The sequence below is a fragment of the Artemia sp. Qi Xiang Cuo genome, chromosome 9 (assembly GCF_049724085.1).
Source record: "Artemia sp. Qi Xiang Cuo chromosome 9, ASM4972408v1, whole genome shotgun sequence".
Taxonomy (NCBI): domain Eukaryota; kingdom Metazoa; phylum Arthropoda; class Branchiopoda; order Anostraca; family Artemiidae; genus Artemia; species Artemia sp. Qi Xiang Cuo.
Window position 1 is genome coordinate 70,666,028 of NC_142802.1, and position 17,647 is coordinate 70,683,674.

General features: G+C 37.1%; 1 protein-coding gene across 1 annotated transcript in view; it reads left to right on the forward strand.

Annotated features, from left to right (window-relative positions):
• Window positions 1-17,647, forward strand: part of LOC148948990 (xylulose kinase-like) — a 148,000-nt gene that overhangs the window by 24,596 nt on the left and 105,757 nt on the right. The gene's annotated exons all lie outside the window — the stretch shown is intronic.

A 17,647-nucleotide genomic window follows, 5' to 3' on the forward strand; every position in this document is an offset into this window, starting at 1 on the left:
ATTAAACCTCTTGTATTCAGTCATTTGGACGAATATATTGGACTATGTAATATGGATCCTCTCCTATTATTGCAGAGATTTTTTTTGGTGTGAAGTAAAAATTACGTTTCCGTGACAATAATTCTGTTTTATATTGACAAGATGTTTATTTATTACTTTTGTATTGTTTTGTTCGTTGTATAGCCTATGATTAAATAAAAAAAAACACGTTTTTTCAACTGGAGGTGAGGAGCAACGTTAAAACTTAAAAAGTTAAACTCTGTCACAAAGGCTAGGGGATGGAAGCTCTCCTCATGTTTATATTACACCGAATATAATATTAAAAAGAAGCAGGATTGATATTTAAACTCAAATCGAACAGGAATGATCCTGTATAGCCTATGATTAAAAAAAACACGTTTTTTTTCAACTGAAAGTAAGGAGTAACGTTAAAACTTAAAACGAACAGAAATTACTAAATATGTTAGAGGGGGGGGGGGTCGTCTCCTCGTCAATACCTCGGTCTTTACGCTAAGGTTTGAATGTTGTCCCAATTATTTAAGAATAACTCTTGAACCACAAAGGCCGTTTAATTAGAATAAAAAGATCTTTAAAAGTACTAAAAAAAACTTTAGCGTAAAGAGCGATGTGCTGACGATGAAGCAACCCCCTCAAATACGTAACACTTTCTGTTCGTTTTAAGTTTTAATGTTCCTCCTTACTTTCAGTTGAAAAAAACAGTTGAAAAAATATTTTGATCGTTTTTTAAATAATGCTGGGAAATCCGCCCCTTCCTCCATGGAAATTCCCTTCCCCCATGAAAAATTACACCATGGAAAAATCTTCCAACATAACCCACCTTCCCACCAGAAAAATCTCACCTGAGAACGTCTGTATGCTTCCCAATAATCAATACTATCTATAAACGATGGGCAAAGTTCATAACTTACAGCCCTTCCCCTGCGGAATGTGGGGGGTTAAGTCATCCTCAAAGAAATAGGTATTAGGTCTTTCGACTGTGCTAAAAAAAATAGCCATCTCAAAATTTTGATCAGATGACTTTGAGGAAAAAATGAGCATGGAAGGGGGACTAGCTGACCTCCTGTATTTTTGGTCACTTAAAAAGGGCACTAGAACTTTGATTTCATATCAAATGAGCCTTACCCCAATCTTTTACGATCACTGGCTCGGCATGATCACCCCTGGGAGGGAAAAAAATACGAATCCGTGATTTTTATTCTTACAAAAATCCGAAATTCCAAATTTTCTTACATAGGAGCTTGAAACATCTACAGTAGGGTTCTCTGGTATGCTGAATCTGGTATGCTGTTATTTTCATTATAATCACTTGATGTTTCGGGGGTGTTTTCCCCTTTTTCAAAAATTAAGCAAATTTTCTCAGACTCGTAACTTTTAATGGGAACAATTAAATTTGATGAGTTTTACATATTTTGAATAAGCATCGAAATTTGATTCTTTTGATGTATCTATTGTTATCAAGACTCTGATTTTTAGACTATCGGTTACTATTGAGGCGCATCGCTCCTTACTCACAGTTTATTACTACGAACTGTTTGATAGAAGCTGCGTTCCCCGAAGCTCCCACTCTTTCCTCTAACCTTTGACTTTTGTCTCCCTATGCTTCAAACAATGAATTCTCTAATTGCAGAACAATGTGATCAAAAGTTTATTTATCTTTTTCAATATCTCGCAAATGGAAGGGCTCACTTATTCGCATTTCTTACAATGAAGCTTTTTGGCTTAAGTATGTTGAAAGGTAACTGGTAAATAAAACTACATGCAATTACCAACTGGCTTCATTTTATGAATTCTATAATACCTTCAGTTAATTACTTGTTTAATTTAAGCGGATAGAATTAAGCGTGTAGTTGGACGGTGGTGTAGCCGCCCTCATACACAGGATCGTTTCTCTTCATTTTTAGTTGTAACGTCGCTCTTCACTTTCATCGGAAAAAAAACTTTTTTTTTGTTTGTTCATTGCGCCTAGGGAAAAATGCGTGACTACCTAACAATTTTTTTTTGTCAGAACTGGGGAATTCAATAAAAAGGGTATTCAACAGTTTTAAAATGGTTAAGTATCTTAGAGTCTTTTTTTATCAGTAGACTTCTTGCCCTCTTTGAATAAATTTTTGTTTGTGGCAAAATGGTGGAAATTGACCTTTATTGCCCTTTTTTATCCCTGATTACTGCTACTACTACTAACAACTAACTGTAGCACCAAGCCGCCTGAGACCAACACAGCTACATAAGCTCCTCCTCCATCCCAATCTATACAAAGGCTACCTCCTTGCATCCTCCCAAGAAGTTCCCATTTACTTCAAATATTTCATTATGACATCCTCCCACCCCATTTGGGGTCGACATCCGTTTCGTTTGGCCCTAGACGGCTGCTCAACAAGGACGACCTTTGGCAACATGTCACTCTTCTTCCACAGAACGTCTCCGAACCATCTAAACCTTTATTTCATTATAGCTCTCGAAAGTGGGATTTACCCACATTTTTCGTATAGGTTACTGTTTGAGATACGGTCAGGTACTCAAACAATCCGTAAGCAATTTCTCTGGAGAACATCTAGCAAATCTTCCTCCGTTTTCAGATCGTCCACGCTGCAGAACCACGCTTCATGGTTGTCCATGAAAAAACAAAAACAAATAAAGATGAAAAAACGCATCCGTTACCATATTTCTCAGATAAAATGCAAAATTTCGTGCTTTTGTACAGAGGAGTTTGGAACCTCCGAAGCAAGGTTGTTTGACATATTGAGCATGGTGCTACTAAATACAATAAAATGGCACCCCTTCTAGAAGATTTTTCTCCTCCTTTTCTTAAATTATGCAAATTTTATAGACATATGTCTTCTTTACTTACAGGTCGTTTCCACGAAATTTTTGATATGTTTTGATATGTTTTGATATGTCTATTCAAAACGAGGAATTATTTATAAGCTTTAGTTGACTGAGCCCACTTATTTTATCTTAATTAATCTTCGCACAGTATCGCATAGTTTCGCAAGTGCTGTTGGGGAGGCCAGTAGATATTTTTTTTTTTGGGGGGGAGGGGGGGGGGGGTTAAAGCCTTATAAAACAAAAATCGCGAAGAAAGGAAGAAAACGAGGACAATTAACAGCCAGTGAATGGGTTACCCTTTCACCGTTACTAGGAAAGGGTCGTCCAATTTTAGTTTGATGTTTTTGTTTTAAGGTTTGGTTTTTTATATTTTTATCAGTTTTATTCTGCACTAAAGACGCCTAAACGGAAGTCTTGACCGAAATTTTTGAATAATTTTTTCAGGTTTTTTACTGGCTGTTATTTAATCACGGTTAATCGCTTTCTTCGTAATTTTAGTTTTTGTCATGATGATCGAGTTTGGTCTAATAAATTATTTATAGCCTTAGAAATGGATCGTAGACCCAACTTTGCCAAATTATAACGAGCGTTCCTTTAAATGAATATTGGAGAGCTGGATTGCTCCCCAGGCGTCCTTGGTCTGAAGGAAGATGGTTAGACCGAATGTACTACTAAAAAGTCAACGTAGTGTAAAACCTCTCTTTACCACTTTGTAAACCTCTTTTTAGTTCTTTATTTGTATGCCTTTTATATTGGCAGATGTAATGGTTTACGTAAATTCCAAAGATAGACGATAAACGTTGGTACATGGTCTTTATTAAATAACCTGAGAATACACATAGAGAAAATAAGGTAGCACAAGAACAACTAGCTACGACGAAGGCGAAAGATGGACTGCCTTTAGAAATGAGCCAAGAAAACAACTTTCCTGGAACGGAAGTTCCAGCTATTGGTTGTTCAACCATGCTTGGTAAAAGACCCCTTCCCAAGACTAGTTTTTGTCCCAAAGACCCCCCCTGTACCCGTGTCGTTGACCTCTACCATGCCAAATCTTCCAGACAAGGGACACCCTACAACACCTTCTCGAATTTATGTTCTAAATAATTTACATTTTCTCCCCCCTGTTTTAAGTTAAATTTCCCAAATTTGGCTTATCCCCTGCTCGTTAAACCCTCAAACTTTAATTGAATTCAAAACATTCAATACCCTTCCCAAATTATTCACTTCTCACCTACTAACATTCTTCAGCATAAACTAGTAAAGAATAACATAATATAAACACTACACAATACTTGCATAAGCAAAAACTTACATAGTATAAACGAACCACACTAATAACAGTAGTCGGAAACTCGATATTTTAACACTTCATTTTTCTCTCTATAATTTATAAATAGACTTGTTCCCTATACCCCTGAATTTTGATGAGGACAAGGAAAGTTGGGATTATGTATAAAGTTTGAATTAGGGCAAAAGGAGTGACCGAGAAAGGCTAATTAATCCTGAAAATACCGGCGACAAATAAATTAAATTGCATAAACTTATCAATAATGGAATAGATATGTCAACCATTGCAGTTTGATTGGCCTACCATGCTGCAATGACGTCAAGATATTATTACCAATAAAATCCTCGGGGTTTTATTGCTATGGAACGCCTCGGTTTTGACCTATTTGGGTTTGCTCTACTAACTTGTGGTTCGACAAATGGCAGTACTACTGTTGATATCTCTACATAACTATTAGCGCTACGCATTAAAACCATCCCGTGAGGCATCAACCTCATCCCACTGGACCTCAAAACCAGCCCCCTTTCCACCTTTTTTTTTTCTCATCCCACTGGACCTCAAAACCAGCCCCCTTTCCATGGGTAGCCAAACCACCCTGTGAGGCATAAGTACCATCTCACAGTGCAACAAAAAAAACATCCCGTGATGCATCATTACCATTCCAAGGAAACTCAAAATAAACTCCCTTTTCATGGGTAGCAAAACCGCCCTACGAGGCATCATTACCATCTCGCAGGGCCACAAAAAAAACATCACGTGAGGCCTCAGTACCATCCTACGGGACCCCAAAAACAGCTCCCTTTTCCTGGGTAGCCAAACCGCCCTGGGAGGAATCAGTACCATCTCGCAGCGCAACAAAAAAAAAACATCCCGTGAGGCATCAGTACCATCCCAAGGGACCTCAAAACTAGCTCCCTTGTCAGGGGTTGCCAAACCGCCCTGCCAGGCAGCAGTGCCATATTGCAGTGCATTTGCATTATCATTGAGTACAACTTTCACCCTCGTTCGCGTGGAAAAAAATTCATCGGAAAAGGAAGACGCGTCTCTCTTCCCCACTATCTGTTCTATCTGTTCATATTGCTTTGCAGCCTTGTACGCATCACTTAAACAAAAAAATTCTGCACTATTCTCTAACAATTACCGTTTGTAGGACGGTCTGATCCACTCCTTGAATAAATTAAGAGCAAATCTTCCCAAGGACTACACCATCATCCCTGGCTTCTAAGGACACCCTACATGACCTTCCTAATTTTTGCATCCTTCTATAGAATAGATATGCCCTTTCATCCTTAAATTGAGCCACGTCTACAAATTTCTGCAACCATTTTGCCTACTATTTTGCCTGGGGCATATGCTACAAGTAATCCACATTTTAAACTTGACAAATTTATAATCGAGGGGAGTCAAATAAAAGAAATGGAAATATGCCATTTATCCTCCACTGTTTTACAAAGTCAAAGGCAACCTTTTTGTTATATCCATATTCCGCGGGATCAAATATAGAAATAATAACTGACATATTGATATCAAAATTTGAAAAAACAATTACTCTAAAAATTTAAATATTGGTCTTAAACACTTTTTTTTTTTTTTTTTTTTTTTTTTACGGACGCTAGATTTTGGGCAATAAACTTCACTTTTAACGACAAGGGTATAATAGAATTTACTGGGTTGTTTAGCCGTACTAAATCACTGACGAAAGATAGTCCGTTCCAAATCCAATTAGAGCTGGTTTCCATTAAATCATTAGCGTCAAATGTAATCGTAGTTGATAATTAATTTCCGATTATTGTATTAAAAATGTTATACTTTGGGTAGAAACTTTCAAATGCATATTACACGTCGACTGTATAAAGTAATGTAAAAGAAAAAATTTACCAAACGTAGAATGGCTAAGCGAAGGTAGAAATCAACCGGAGACTCTCAGTTGTAGAAATTTGAATCAAACAGTTCGTGGTAACGAACTGTAAGTAAGGAGCGACCCGGCTCAATGGTAACAGAAACTCTAAAAAACAGGATTTTGATACCAATAGATACATCAAAAGAATCAGATTTCAATTCTGATTTCAAATATACAAGTTTCATTAAGTTGAATTTTACCTATCAAAAGTTACGCGCCTGAGAAAATTTGGCTGATTTTCAATAAAAAAGAGGAAACCCCCTACACGCTGCGTAACCTTAATATAATTCGTACTGTCAGATTTAACGTACCAGAGAACCGTATTCTAGAGGTTTCAAGCTCCGACGTATAAAAATCGAGAATTTTGCTTAGTTTTCATGAAGAAAGATAACGGATTCGGGGGTGTTTTGGTGTGTTTTTTTTTTTTTTTTTTTTTTTTTTTCCCAGGGGTGATCGTATCGACCTAGTGGTCCTAGAATATCGGGGGAGGGTTCATTAGAACGGAAATTAAAAGTTTCACTTCCCTTTTTAAGTGACAAAAAAAATGGAGGGCAACTAGGCCCCCTCCCACGCTCATTTTTTCCTAAAGTCACCCGATCAAAATTTTGAGATAGCCATTTTGTTCAGCATGGTTGAAAATATGATAAAAATGTCTTTTAGGATGACGTGATCCCCCAACGTCCCCTGGGGTTGTTCTTATATTTTTTAAATTTACTAATTTTTAAAATAGTTTATTGTTTATTGTTAATTATTCTAACTTTTTCTGTTGTGATTTTGTGTGGGAGGTGGGGGAAGGAGAGGGTCGGGGGCTATATGGAAGGATCTTTCCATGAAGGAAGTTTTCATGGGGGAAGGGACATTGCTATGAAGGGGGCGCCGGATTTCCCAGCATTATTAAAGAAAAAGATCAGGAATTAAATAAAAAAAACAAGTTTTTCAACTGATCAACTGATTGTGATTAAGAGGTCATTTTTAAAGAACTGGAAAAAAATTCGAACTATAGTTTAAAGAGCAGGGTATTGACTAGGGGGCGAACCCCTAATATACGTGTTAAAAATTTATGAATATAGAAGTTCGTTGCGTAAGTTAATTCTAAGTTATGTATATTTATTACTAATAAAAACGTTCGTAAATAAAATTAAACAAGTTTCGAGAAAGCCATTTAACCAAATATAATATGCAAATTTTGTTTTAATTATTCATGTACGGTGAGCCAAAATCAAAACCTGCATTAATTCAAAAACGTTCAAAAATTAAATAAAAAAAACAAGTTTTTTAACTGAAAGTAAGGAACGACGTTAAAACTTAAAACGAACAGAAATTATTCCGTATATGAAAGGGGCTGTCCCCTCCTCAACGCCTCGCTCTTTACGCTAAAGTTTGACTTTCTCACAACTCTATTTTTTTAAACAATAAAAAAACTTTAGCGTAAAGAGCGAGGCGTTGAGGAGGGGACAGCCCCCTTCATATACGGAATAATTTCTGTTCGTTTTAAGTTTTAACGTCGTTCCTTACTTTCAGTTAAAAAAACTTGTTTTTTTTATTTAATTAGTAGGTAGAAGCTATCGCAAGGAAATCCATATTAGGCATTGTGTAACAGCCTATTTCAAAATGTTCATTTAAAAGAGTGTTTCTCAAGAAGGCGCTTTAAATAGAAGAAAGTACAATAGCTCGTAACGTTTGATGTCTTATTAATGAGTCTTTTGTAGTATTTGCAGCTCAATATCACAGTCTGTTAGCGGGCGAAATACTCTTCAATATGTTGCCAGTATTTAGCATAAGATGTCGTAAATACTTATAACGGTCACTCAAATGTCACTTGGAGGTTTTCCACTAGTGATATATGCTCCACTAGTTTTAACCGCTTGCCACCACTCTGTAAACCACTGCTGTCACCACTCTGTAAAACCTCTCTTTACCACTTTGTAAACCTCTTTTTAGGTTCTTTATTTGTATGCCTTTTATATTGGCAGATGTAACGGTTTACGTAAATTCCAAAGATAGACGATAAACGTTGGTACATGGTCTTTATTAAATAACGTGAGAATACACATAGAGAAAATAAGGTAGCACAAGAACAACTAGCTGCGACGAAGGCGAACGTTGGACTGTATTTATATATGATCAAATAAGATAACTTTCCTGTAACGTACGTTCCAGCTCTTGGTTTTTAAAACATGCCTGGTACCGGCCCCGTTCCAACGACTAGCATTAGTCCCCAACGCCCCCCCCCCTGGACTGTTCTCGTTGACATATACATGGCCAAATCTCTAAGAAACGAGACACCAGAAAAAGCCTTCTCGAATTTATGTTCCAAATACTTTACAGTAGTATAAGCCATCCGAGGTTGACACTAGGAAACACAAATGTTTCATCCAACTCTCTAATTTGGTTTTCTCATTTTCCGCAGCCATTTCTCCAAAACTGTTATTATGATTTTCAGGCTTCTGAAATGTCCACTTTCAAAATGTTGCTTAGATTTTAATAAAAATTAATCTAGATTTGCTCTTTTATTTTGAATATGATTTTTTTTCAGTTACGAAGCTAAAACGTATTTCTAAGCACCTTTTTTTGTGGATTCTATAGAGGGGGAGAAGGGTAAGGGTATGAGTCTTAAAAAGAATTATTAGGCCTAAAATTTGAGGTTTCCAGATCAATATTGAGGGTTAAGTTGCCCCTATAACCACTCTTCATTTGAAGGAATGTATATGGCCTAAGCGTACCGCGTTGGTTCTAAGGGGAGACAGCTCCACTCCTATTATGGAAACAAAAGTTTTCAAAGATATGGGAGCTGATTAATTCATAATGACTTACGAAGCTTATAAAAAGTGTAAATAAAAGCTAAAAGAAAGTCAAAAAAGACAGAAAAAAAACTAGATTTAACAAAAACGATTCAAAAAGGCAGTAAAAGAAGTCTATAGGGAGGAATAGGTTTTCACAGAAATTGGGTCCGTCGGTACCCAGGTTGGGGCTTCTTGGGATGCAAAATCAGGGTGGTACCTTATTAATTTCAGAACCCCAAGGCATCTAAAGTCAGGATAGCAGCTTGTTAATGATAGTATATCCCTGTGTATAAGGACCTCCTTATGCTCCTTGGAAACTTTTTCAATGAAACAATTTTTGAGTACTATTAATTTTTAGATGCTTTTCTGTGTGATGGTGCTCCTTGAACCCCCCCCCCCCCCGGATGGAACAATTATTTATACTTTACGGCAAAAATAAATTTTGATAATTTAGGCGGGAAGAGGGATGAGGGCAGTACTTCAAAGAAGATCTGTTTCTAGTTTTTTCCCTATATATTACTTAGCGTAAATTAGCATTACTTGGCTGTCTTCTTTGACGGGTTTAAAATTAATGATCTCACCGGTGCCCTTTATCAATGGAGGTGCTGTCATGGCCTCTAAATTACTTTAGATTATTTTCTGATTCAAGAGCCCCGATTTTAGATACCTGAAAGTTTCTTGAGTTCCGAAATTTGCAACCTGCTGCCATCGATATGGATCTAAGCGGGCTACACCCGGTGACCCGGAAACCGTTTTCGGTCTTACAGGCTGAAAAATAATTCTTAAAACTAGTGATGGTCTACTAGTATTAAGTAAATAATAAATTTTTAGTTTCAACTATTGAAATAGTTTGTTTTTATTCAATACCCTTACTTTTCTAAGAATATATTTTAGCGGTAAAACGATTCTAAAAAGAAGAGAAAATTTATATCATAACAGTAAATTTTTGTATAATACAAGCAGTACATACACGCCTACCCTGACAAAGGCAGGAGGTAGTAGCGCGTACCGTCTTTGATACGTTGTGAAAAAATCGGTACTTATCCGTTAGCCAGTACACACTGGACAATTTGGATCTATAAATCAGACAATGACCGGTTTATTCCTGTTTGTATACGGTGACAATTAGCTTCGGCTCAGTGGAAAATTACATTGTAGCTATATTTTAATAAATACTTAGCTGGTATTTTGATTAAGTCAGGTTATATTTTGCATGCAGCCCGCTATACTTAACCCCCTCCCCTAATGTGAAAATATACAGCCCGAATTATATATATATCCTATCTATCTCCCAAGTGTCTCAGTTGTTTCAAACCCGTACCTGTAGATTCAAATTCTCGAGTGTTTACTGGCTACACAGATAAATGCCCAAAAAACTTTGTACTTTGAAGACTACCATTTTGATCTTAAAAAATAACAATGAAATCACCGAATCCTACCCACCCAACTGACTTTTTCAATTTTGTTCAAGTGCAAAAGAAGTTATCTCAAGAACGAAAAAAATTGCACACCTATTAGAATAAATGATCTGAAAATGGACTTAAATATTTTCGATAAATATGCATTGGGAGGTTTATCTCAAGCCATTTCCTTATTTTAATGAATTTCTCTGAAATCTTACAATAATGTTTCTCAAATACAACCAATATTTCCCAAGAGGTGCATCTATTTCTAGGTTGCATTTACCTTGAATAAACTCTTTCCACATGAACCAATCATTATATACCGGAACTCATCAAGATCTATCAATATTCTCCAAGAGATGTCAAGAAGTTTCTAATTTCAACATAAGTAGATATAAGGTTGACATAGTGGTGTTTTGAGCACAGATACAATTATGGCACGTAGTAGGTAGCACCTATAGCACAATTATGGCACGTAGCTGGTAGCACCTATAGCACAATATATTTATATATATATATATATATATATATATATATATATATATATATATATATATATATATATATATATATATATATATATATATATATATATATATATATATATATATATATATATATATATATATATATATATATCCAAAAATTGCACTTTTAAAGTTCCAAGCACATCAAAATCAAAACATTTCTTATTCCCTCTTATATACTCATATTTCATTGTCACTGGCCTTGGTATTGTAAGATGATCTCTTTCAACATAGAAAAAAACAGCAGTTTTTAGACTATCAAATTAACTTTTCACTTATTTTTAACTGCAAAGATTTTATCTTGAAGGCAAAACATTTTGCAAGCATCATGTAAAGAAGCAAAAAACAAAAAAAAACACACTTTTTTTCCAATTTGACTGACGTTTCTCAAGAATTACGATCTATTTCTAGGTTGTATTTACCTTGAATAAACTAATTCCACATGAACCAATCGCTATATCCCGGAACTCATCAAGACCTATCAATTTCTCTTGAAAGATGTCAAGAACTTTCTAATTCCAACATAAGTAGACATAGGCATGATATAGCGGTGTTATGCGTGTGGATCAATGATGGATTTGATATCAATTCTGGTTAGGAATGTTTGCGCTAATTTAAGCTGCGTTATGCCAATTCTATACTGGCTGATTATAAGAAAAGCTAGTTTAAACCAGGTTTTAAAATATGTTTCTATTAATAATCCGTTTAATTTGGCATTAAAGATATCGAAATTGACAATCCCGATGCAAATATTGACTCTGTGGCCTATAGGAAACTAAAGGAAGAAAAATCAGACAATTCGTGGTAATAAACCGTAAGTAAAGAGCGAGTCTAGCGAATAGTAACCAAAGCTCTAAAAAAATGAACCTTCAAGCTAGAGAAAACGTGCCAAATTTGAGGAAAAGGGATAAAACATTCCCAAGAAGAAGAATACTCTTGATGAAAATTGTGCATCAATATTTTGTTTGTCAGAGAATGCAATGCAGGGGCTAGGTCTTAAGATCTTAGGGATAGGATAATTCGAACCGAAGTTAAAAATTTCAGTACCCTTTTGAAGTATTCGGAGATATCAGGCCGCAGTAACGTGGCGTTGTCTACCATTTCTTCGTGAAAATTACATTTTCAGCCCACAGAAAAGCCACAGTGCAATCGGTTCAAAATTGTGAAATAGCCAATCAATTTAGAATTATTGAAAAGCAGTAAATTCAGAATTCTAGTTTCAGATCTCCAATCGAATGAGCCCCCCTCAAATGTCTGTACGACAACCCCTTCAATAAAAGACCTTAAACGTTAATAATGGGCTACTTGCATAACTTACAGCCCTTGCTCATGGGACATTAGTGGGTTTTGTCAGCCCCAGAGGCATAGTTGTTTGACCTTTGGACTATTTTGAACAAAATGGGTATCTCAGAATTTTGACCGGATGCATTTAGGGAAAAAATGGTGCGGGAGGCTGCTGATCACATCTGTTGCTAATTAAATTCTGTTTTATAGAGTTTCGGTTTCTATTAGACTGAGTCTTTCCTTACTTACAATTCGTTACCACGAACTGTTTGATATTCGACTATTAAAAAGGAGCACTAGCCACCCCAATTTCCAATCGAATCAAGGGACTATTTTAACTGCTAGACAGAAACGATTTGCTTCAAAATTGGCAATCGAAAGGATTATTTCACAACAAAGTAATTAAATTAATTTACAGTTTTTTCATTTTTCCTCAGTTAATCCGGTGTCCTCCTCACTGAAGTAACTTTATATTAACATCTTTTCCTTACATGTATCAGTTTGAGCCAAGTATAATTTTTTTTTTGTGGTGGTTTTATTGGTTTGTAGTTTTATCTTGTTTTTTTTTTATCCTGTTCTTCTTGTGTTTCTTCCGTGCTGAAGACGCCTTGCTTGGATACAGGCGAAATATCCGCGTTGTTTTTCATTTGTCTTTTCTTTTCTCTGGACTGGCCACAGTCTCGTTTGTTTGTTTGTTTGTTGTTTTTTTTTCATTGAGATTTTTCTCATTGTTGGTTTTTGGTGGACTTGACCTATATTCTTGATATTCCGTGAGGACATAAACTGGATTGAACTTTGAATCTAATTGGATTGCGCAACAAGTGAAATTGAGTGCAGTAAGAGATTTAGAATTATTGTTAATTTTGAGCATTCAAAGAGTGTAGACGTAAAGTGATTTAATAAGATATTAACGTAACCCTAATTGCTAAGCAGGAGAGGGGAAGTTCCCCCCGTCAATCAGAATCAATACTTTCCCTTTTAATAATGCCTAAATACTATTGTCCTGAATGTAGAAACCCAGCAACCAGTGGGACAGTTGAGTGCACTAAATGCAGCCAATGGTGGCACCCCAAATGTGCAAAGATTACTCTTGGTTTAAGAGAGAAGTTACAGAAATGGCTTTGCTTAAACTGTGATTTTCCCACTTCCCCTTTGATTACGAGTGATGAAAAACTTTCTGGCAAAGTTACGCCAAAAGCAAACGCTAGATCTGTTACAAAAAACACGCCTATAGTCACTCCCAGGTCCTCCAATCCCCAGGCAAAGACAATAACTAGGCCCAGCATAAAGCAGAAAACTCCCTGTGTCGATTGTGCAGAACATATACGAGAAATTTCAGCGTTAAGAAATAAATGCTCTACCCTTGAGGATGAACTTTCTGCCCGTGATTCTGTTATCGATAAGCTTGACAATGAAGTCAGGTCTGTTTCTGAGAAGCTTTCGATTGGTATGCAAGAATGCCACAAACTAGACATTTTAGTCGACGAAAAAAAAACAACAATCGATTCTCTTAAGATGCAGTTAAATCAGTTTCAAAACCGGTTTCCCCTGGATCAAATCCCAAGCGGCCGTGAACTTGGTACCCAGCGAGCCGCCCAAAACAACCAACGTGAAATGAATGCTGTAAGTGTGACGTCAGTTACATCGGATACGGCCCTTCCAAGTGCAGTGAATAATAACACTGACATAGCTGCAAGTGATGAGAATAATGTGATTCCGATCATAGTATATAAATTATAGGCAGTATGATCTTTCCCTATCTCACCCATTATAAAAAACCCGGACCGAGGTGCGACTGCTCCAGAGAACATAGAAACATAAGCGAAATTAGATATTTTCACGGGTAGAGAGGTCAGATTTCTCTTGACCGCGAAACTTGGCTTCAACGTTGGAACACTAAATTTTGAAGAAACTAATTTATTCCAATACATATATGAAAATCGGTAATTAGTAGTGCAATGTTATTATTAGATGTTTTTAAGAATTAAAAGTAGGTTTCAAAGTCTCAAGTTTGTTTCAAAAACATTTTGAGAAAGTTTCTGCCAAAATACGTGTTCCAGGGTAATTGGACCTCTGATGGCAGATCAAATGAGAGGAGCTGTTTGTACGCGCTAATGCAAGCATAAGTGGGAGGAGCTGTTTGTTCGCACCGAGAATGAAGATCCAGGAATTATCTGCGGTAAACTTACTGCTATATCTTTATACTGTGATTCCGATTGACAAGTTACAGGAAGAGGACTTACGTATCATTTTCGAGAAAATAATCAAGCCACCGTAGGCCAATAAAAGAGAGTGTTGGTTCTTTCGGAATGGTTTTTGCAAGAAGGGAGCTAGTTGCAAATTTGCTCATGAAAATAAAGTGACTCCGGTAAACAAAAATACAATTCGACCTCGCCCTGATTAGCCCAAGTCAAAAGGGATGTGTAAATTTCATAGGCAACGCGCTAGCGCTGCCTAAGTAAAGAACGATGTGCCCACAATGTGTTTTTTTTTCTTCGACAGGCACTTCGTATCGAAGGAGTTGCTCATTCGATTGGAAATTGGGATGGCTAGTGCTCTTTTTAATAGTTGAATGTGATTGGAGGGCAACTAGTCCCCCCCCCCTCCACGCCCATCATTCCACCAAACACATCCAAACAAAATTTCGAGATAGCCATTTTGTTCAGCGTAGATAATTTCCAGATAGAAAATATCTTTTTGAGGAGGACACTCCCCCACAACCCTCGGGGCAAGGGTTTTAAGTTATGCCCTGAGGACATATAAGAACAATGTTGGCACAATGTACCATATATTATTTTTTTACTTTAGAGTAGGGCACTTCATATGGAAGGGGTCATCGTAGAGACTTCAAAAGGGGCTCATTAAATTGGAAACCGAGAGTTCTAGGGCCCCTTTTTAATAGTCGAAAGTAATTGGAGGGCAGCTATCCCCCCACGCCCATCATTCCCCCAAACACATCCAATACAAATTTCGAGATAGCCGTTTTGTTCAGCGTAGTTGATTTCCACATAGAAATTATGTTTTTGAGGAGGACACTCCCCCACAACCCTCAGGGCAAGGGTTCTAAGTTATGCCCTGGGGGCATATAAGGTTTTTATGGAACACGTTGTCGTAGAAACTTCAAAAAAGGTTCATTTGATTGGAAATTCAAAGGACTAGTGCCCTTCTGAATAGTCGAAAGTGATTGGAGGGCAACTAGCCCCTCCCCCCACGCCCATTATTCCCCCAAACACATCCAATCAAAATTTGTGTTAGCCATTTTGTTCAGCGTAGTGGATTTACAGAAAGAAAATATGTTTTTGAGGAGAACACTCCCGCACTACCCTCAGGGCAAGGGTTTTAAGTTATGCCCTGGGGGCATATAAGGTTTTTATAGAACGCGTTGTCGTAGAAGCTTTAAAAAAGGCTCATTCGATTGGAAATTCAAAGGGCTAGTTCCCTTTTGAATAGTCGAAAGTGACTGGAGGGCAACCAGCCCCCCTCCCACGCCCATCATTCCCCCAAAAGCATCCAATCAAAATTTTGAGATAGCCGTTTTGTTCAGCGTAGTTGATTTCCACATAGAAAAAATCTTTTTGAGGAGGACACTCCCCCACAACCCTCAGGGCAAGGGTTGTAAGATATGCCCTGGGGGCATATAAGGTTTTTATAGAAGGCGTTGTCGTAGAAACTTCAAAAAGGCTCTTTTAATTAGAAATTCAAAGGGCTAGTGCCCTTTTTAATAGTCGAAAGTGATTGGAGGGCAACTAACCCCCCTCTCACGTCCACCTTTTCCCCAAACACATCCAATCAAAATTTTGAGATAGCCATTTTATTCAACGTAATTTTAAGTTCTGTAAATTAGGTTTTTGAGGATGGCAACCCCCCCACAGCCCTCAGGGCAAGGGTTGTAAGTTATGCCCTGGAGGTATATAAGGTCTTTATAGAACGCGTTGTCATAGAAACTTCAAAAAGGACTCATTTGATTAGAAATTGAAATGGCTAGTGCCCTTTTTTATAGTCGAAAGTAATTGGAAGGCAACTAACACCCTTCCACGCCCACCATTTCCCTAAACATATCCAATCAAAATTTTGATATAGCCATTTTGTGCCACGCAGTTTAAAGTTCAGGAAATTATACCTTTGAGCAGGACTCTCCTCCCACAGTCTTCAGGGCAAGGGTTATAATTTATGCCCTGTGGGCATAAAAGTTTTTATTGAAATCTTTGTCGTAGAAACTTAAAAAAGGACACATTCGATTGGAAATTCAAAGGTCTAGTGCCCTTTTTAATAGTCGAAAGTGATTTGAGGGCAACTAACCGCCCTATCTCGCCCACCTTTTCTCCAAACACATCCAATCAAAATTTTTAGATAGCCATTTTGTTCAGCGTTGTTAGTAGAAAGGCCTCATGAGCTCCGACGGGGCTCTACTGCTGCCACCTACAACTTTTTTACATAATTTATGCATGTTTTTATGGTTCGTTGTCAGTGAGAATGAAAAAACAGGATTTTTCTCACTTAAAAAAACAGGACTTTTCTCACTTTTATTGATTTTTATTGGATGGTTATGTGTGTTGGTCAATTTATTTGATGTTTTTCATGGATGTCAACATCAATTTATGTCTGTTTTATGGTTTTTGTCAGTGAGAATGGAAAAACATGAATTTTCTTACATTTATGGATTTTTTCTTGGACGGTTATGTGTCACGGTCAATTTATTTGATGTTTTTCATGGATGTCAACAGTAATTCATGTTTGTTTTTTTTTTTTTTACAATAAGAATGAAAAAACAGGACCTTTCTCACATTTATGGATATTTCTTGGTTTCGATGAAATTGATTTACAGAATCGAGGGGAATGATTGATTCACGAAAGGGGAGATAATTTCTGAGAACTTGATTTACATAATCGCTAGGGGGATTATTGATTTACAAAAATGGGAATAAAGAAACAAGTATGGCTTCTTTGATCTTAGGTCTGAGGGATAAACGCTCTTTAGGTCAGAGAGAAAAATTAATGTTCTATTTTTAAATAGGGCTTCATTGATCTTTACTGTCAGGAATTAGAAATGACATCACTTGTTATCTTGGAATTATGCGGGACTCTAAAGAGATAGAAATTCTATTTTTAAATACGGCTTCACTGATCTTTAAGTCGGAGAGATAAATTGATATTCTAACGAAACCTTAATAGTGTAGCTAGGAACATTTATGAGATGAAGAGATTAACGCAGGAGAGGGTTTCCCAGTAATTTCAGATGTGACAGCGCAGGGATGTCAAAAACAAAAGGAACACGCAGAAATTACGTTTAGGGGTTATTTGGGCGAAACCATTTTAGACATTTTAGGGAATTATTTCGGCGAAACAGTTAGAGACATTTTAAAAGATGATTTTAGAAGATGTTTTAGAAGAGGATTTGAGGGTGAAACTCTGTGGTCGTTATAATAAACAAGTTCCATTTGAAAAGTGTTGTGAAGTCCTCTACCCCAACCCAAAAGGGCCCCGATCCCCATACCCCAACCCCAAAGGGCCCCGATCCCCCTACCCCAACCCCGAAGGAACCCGCCGGCCCCAAAGGTCCCCCGGGCTCCCAAAGGACCACCCGGCCCCCAAAGGACCCACCGAACCTCCAAAGG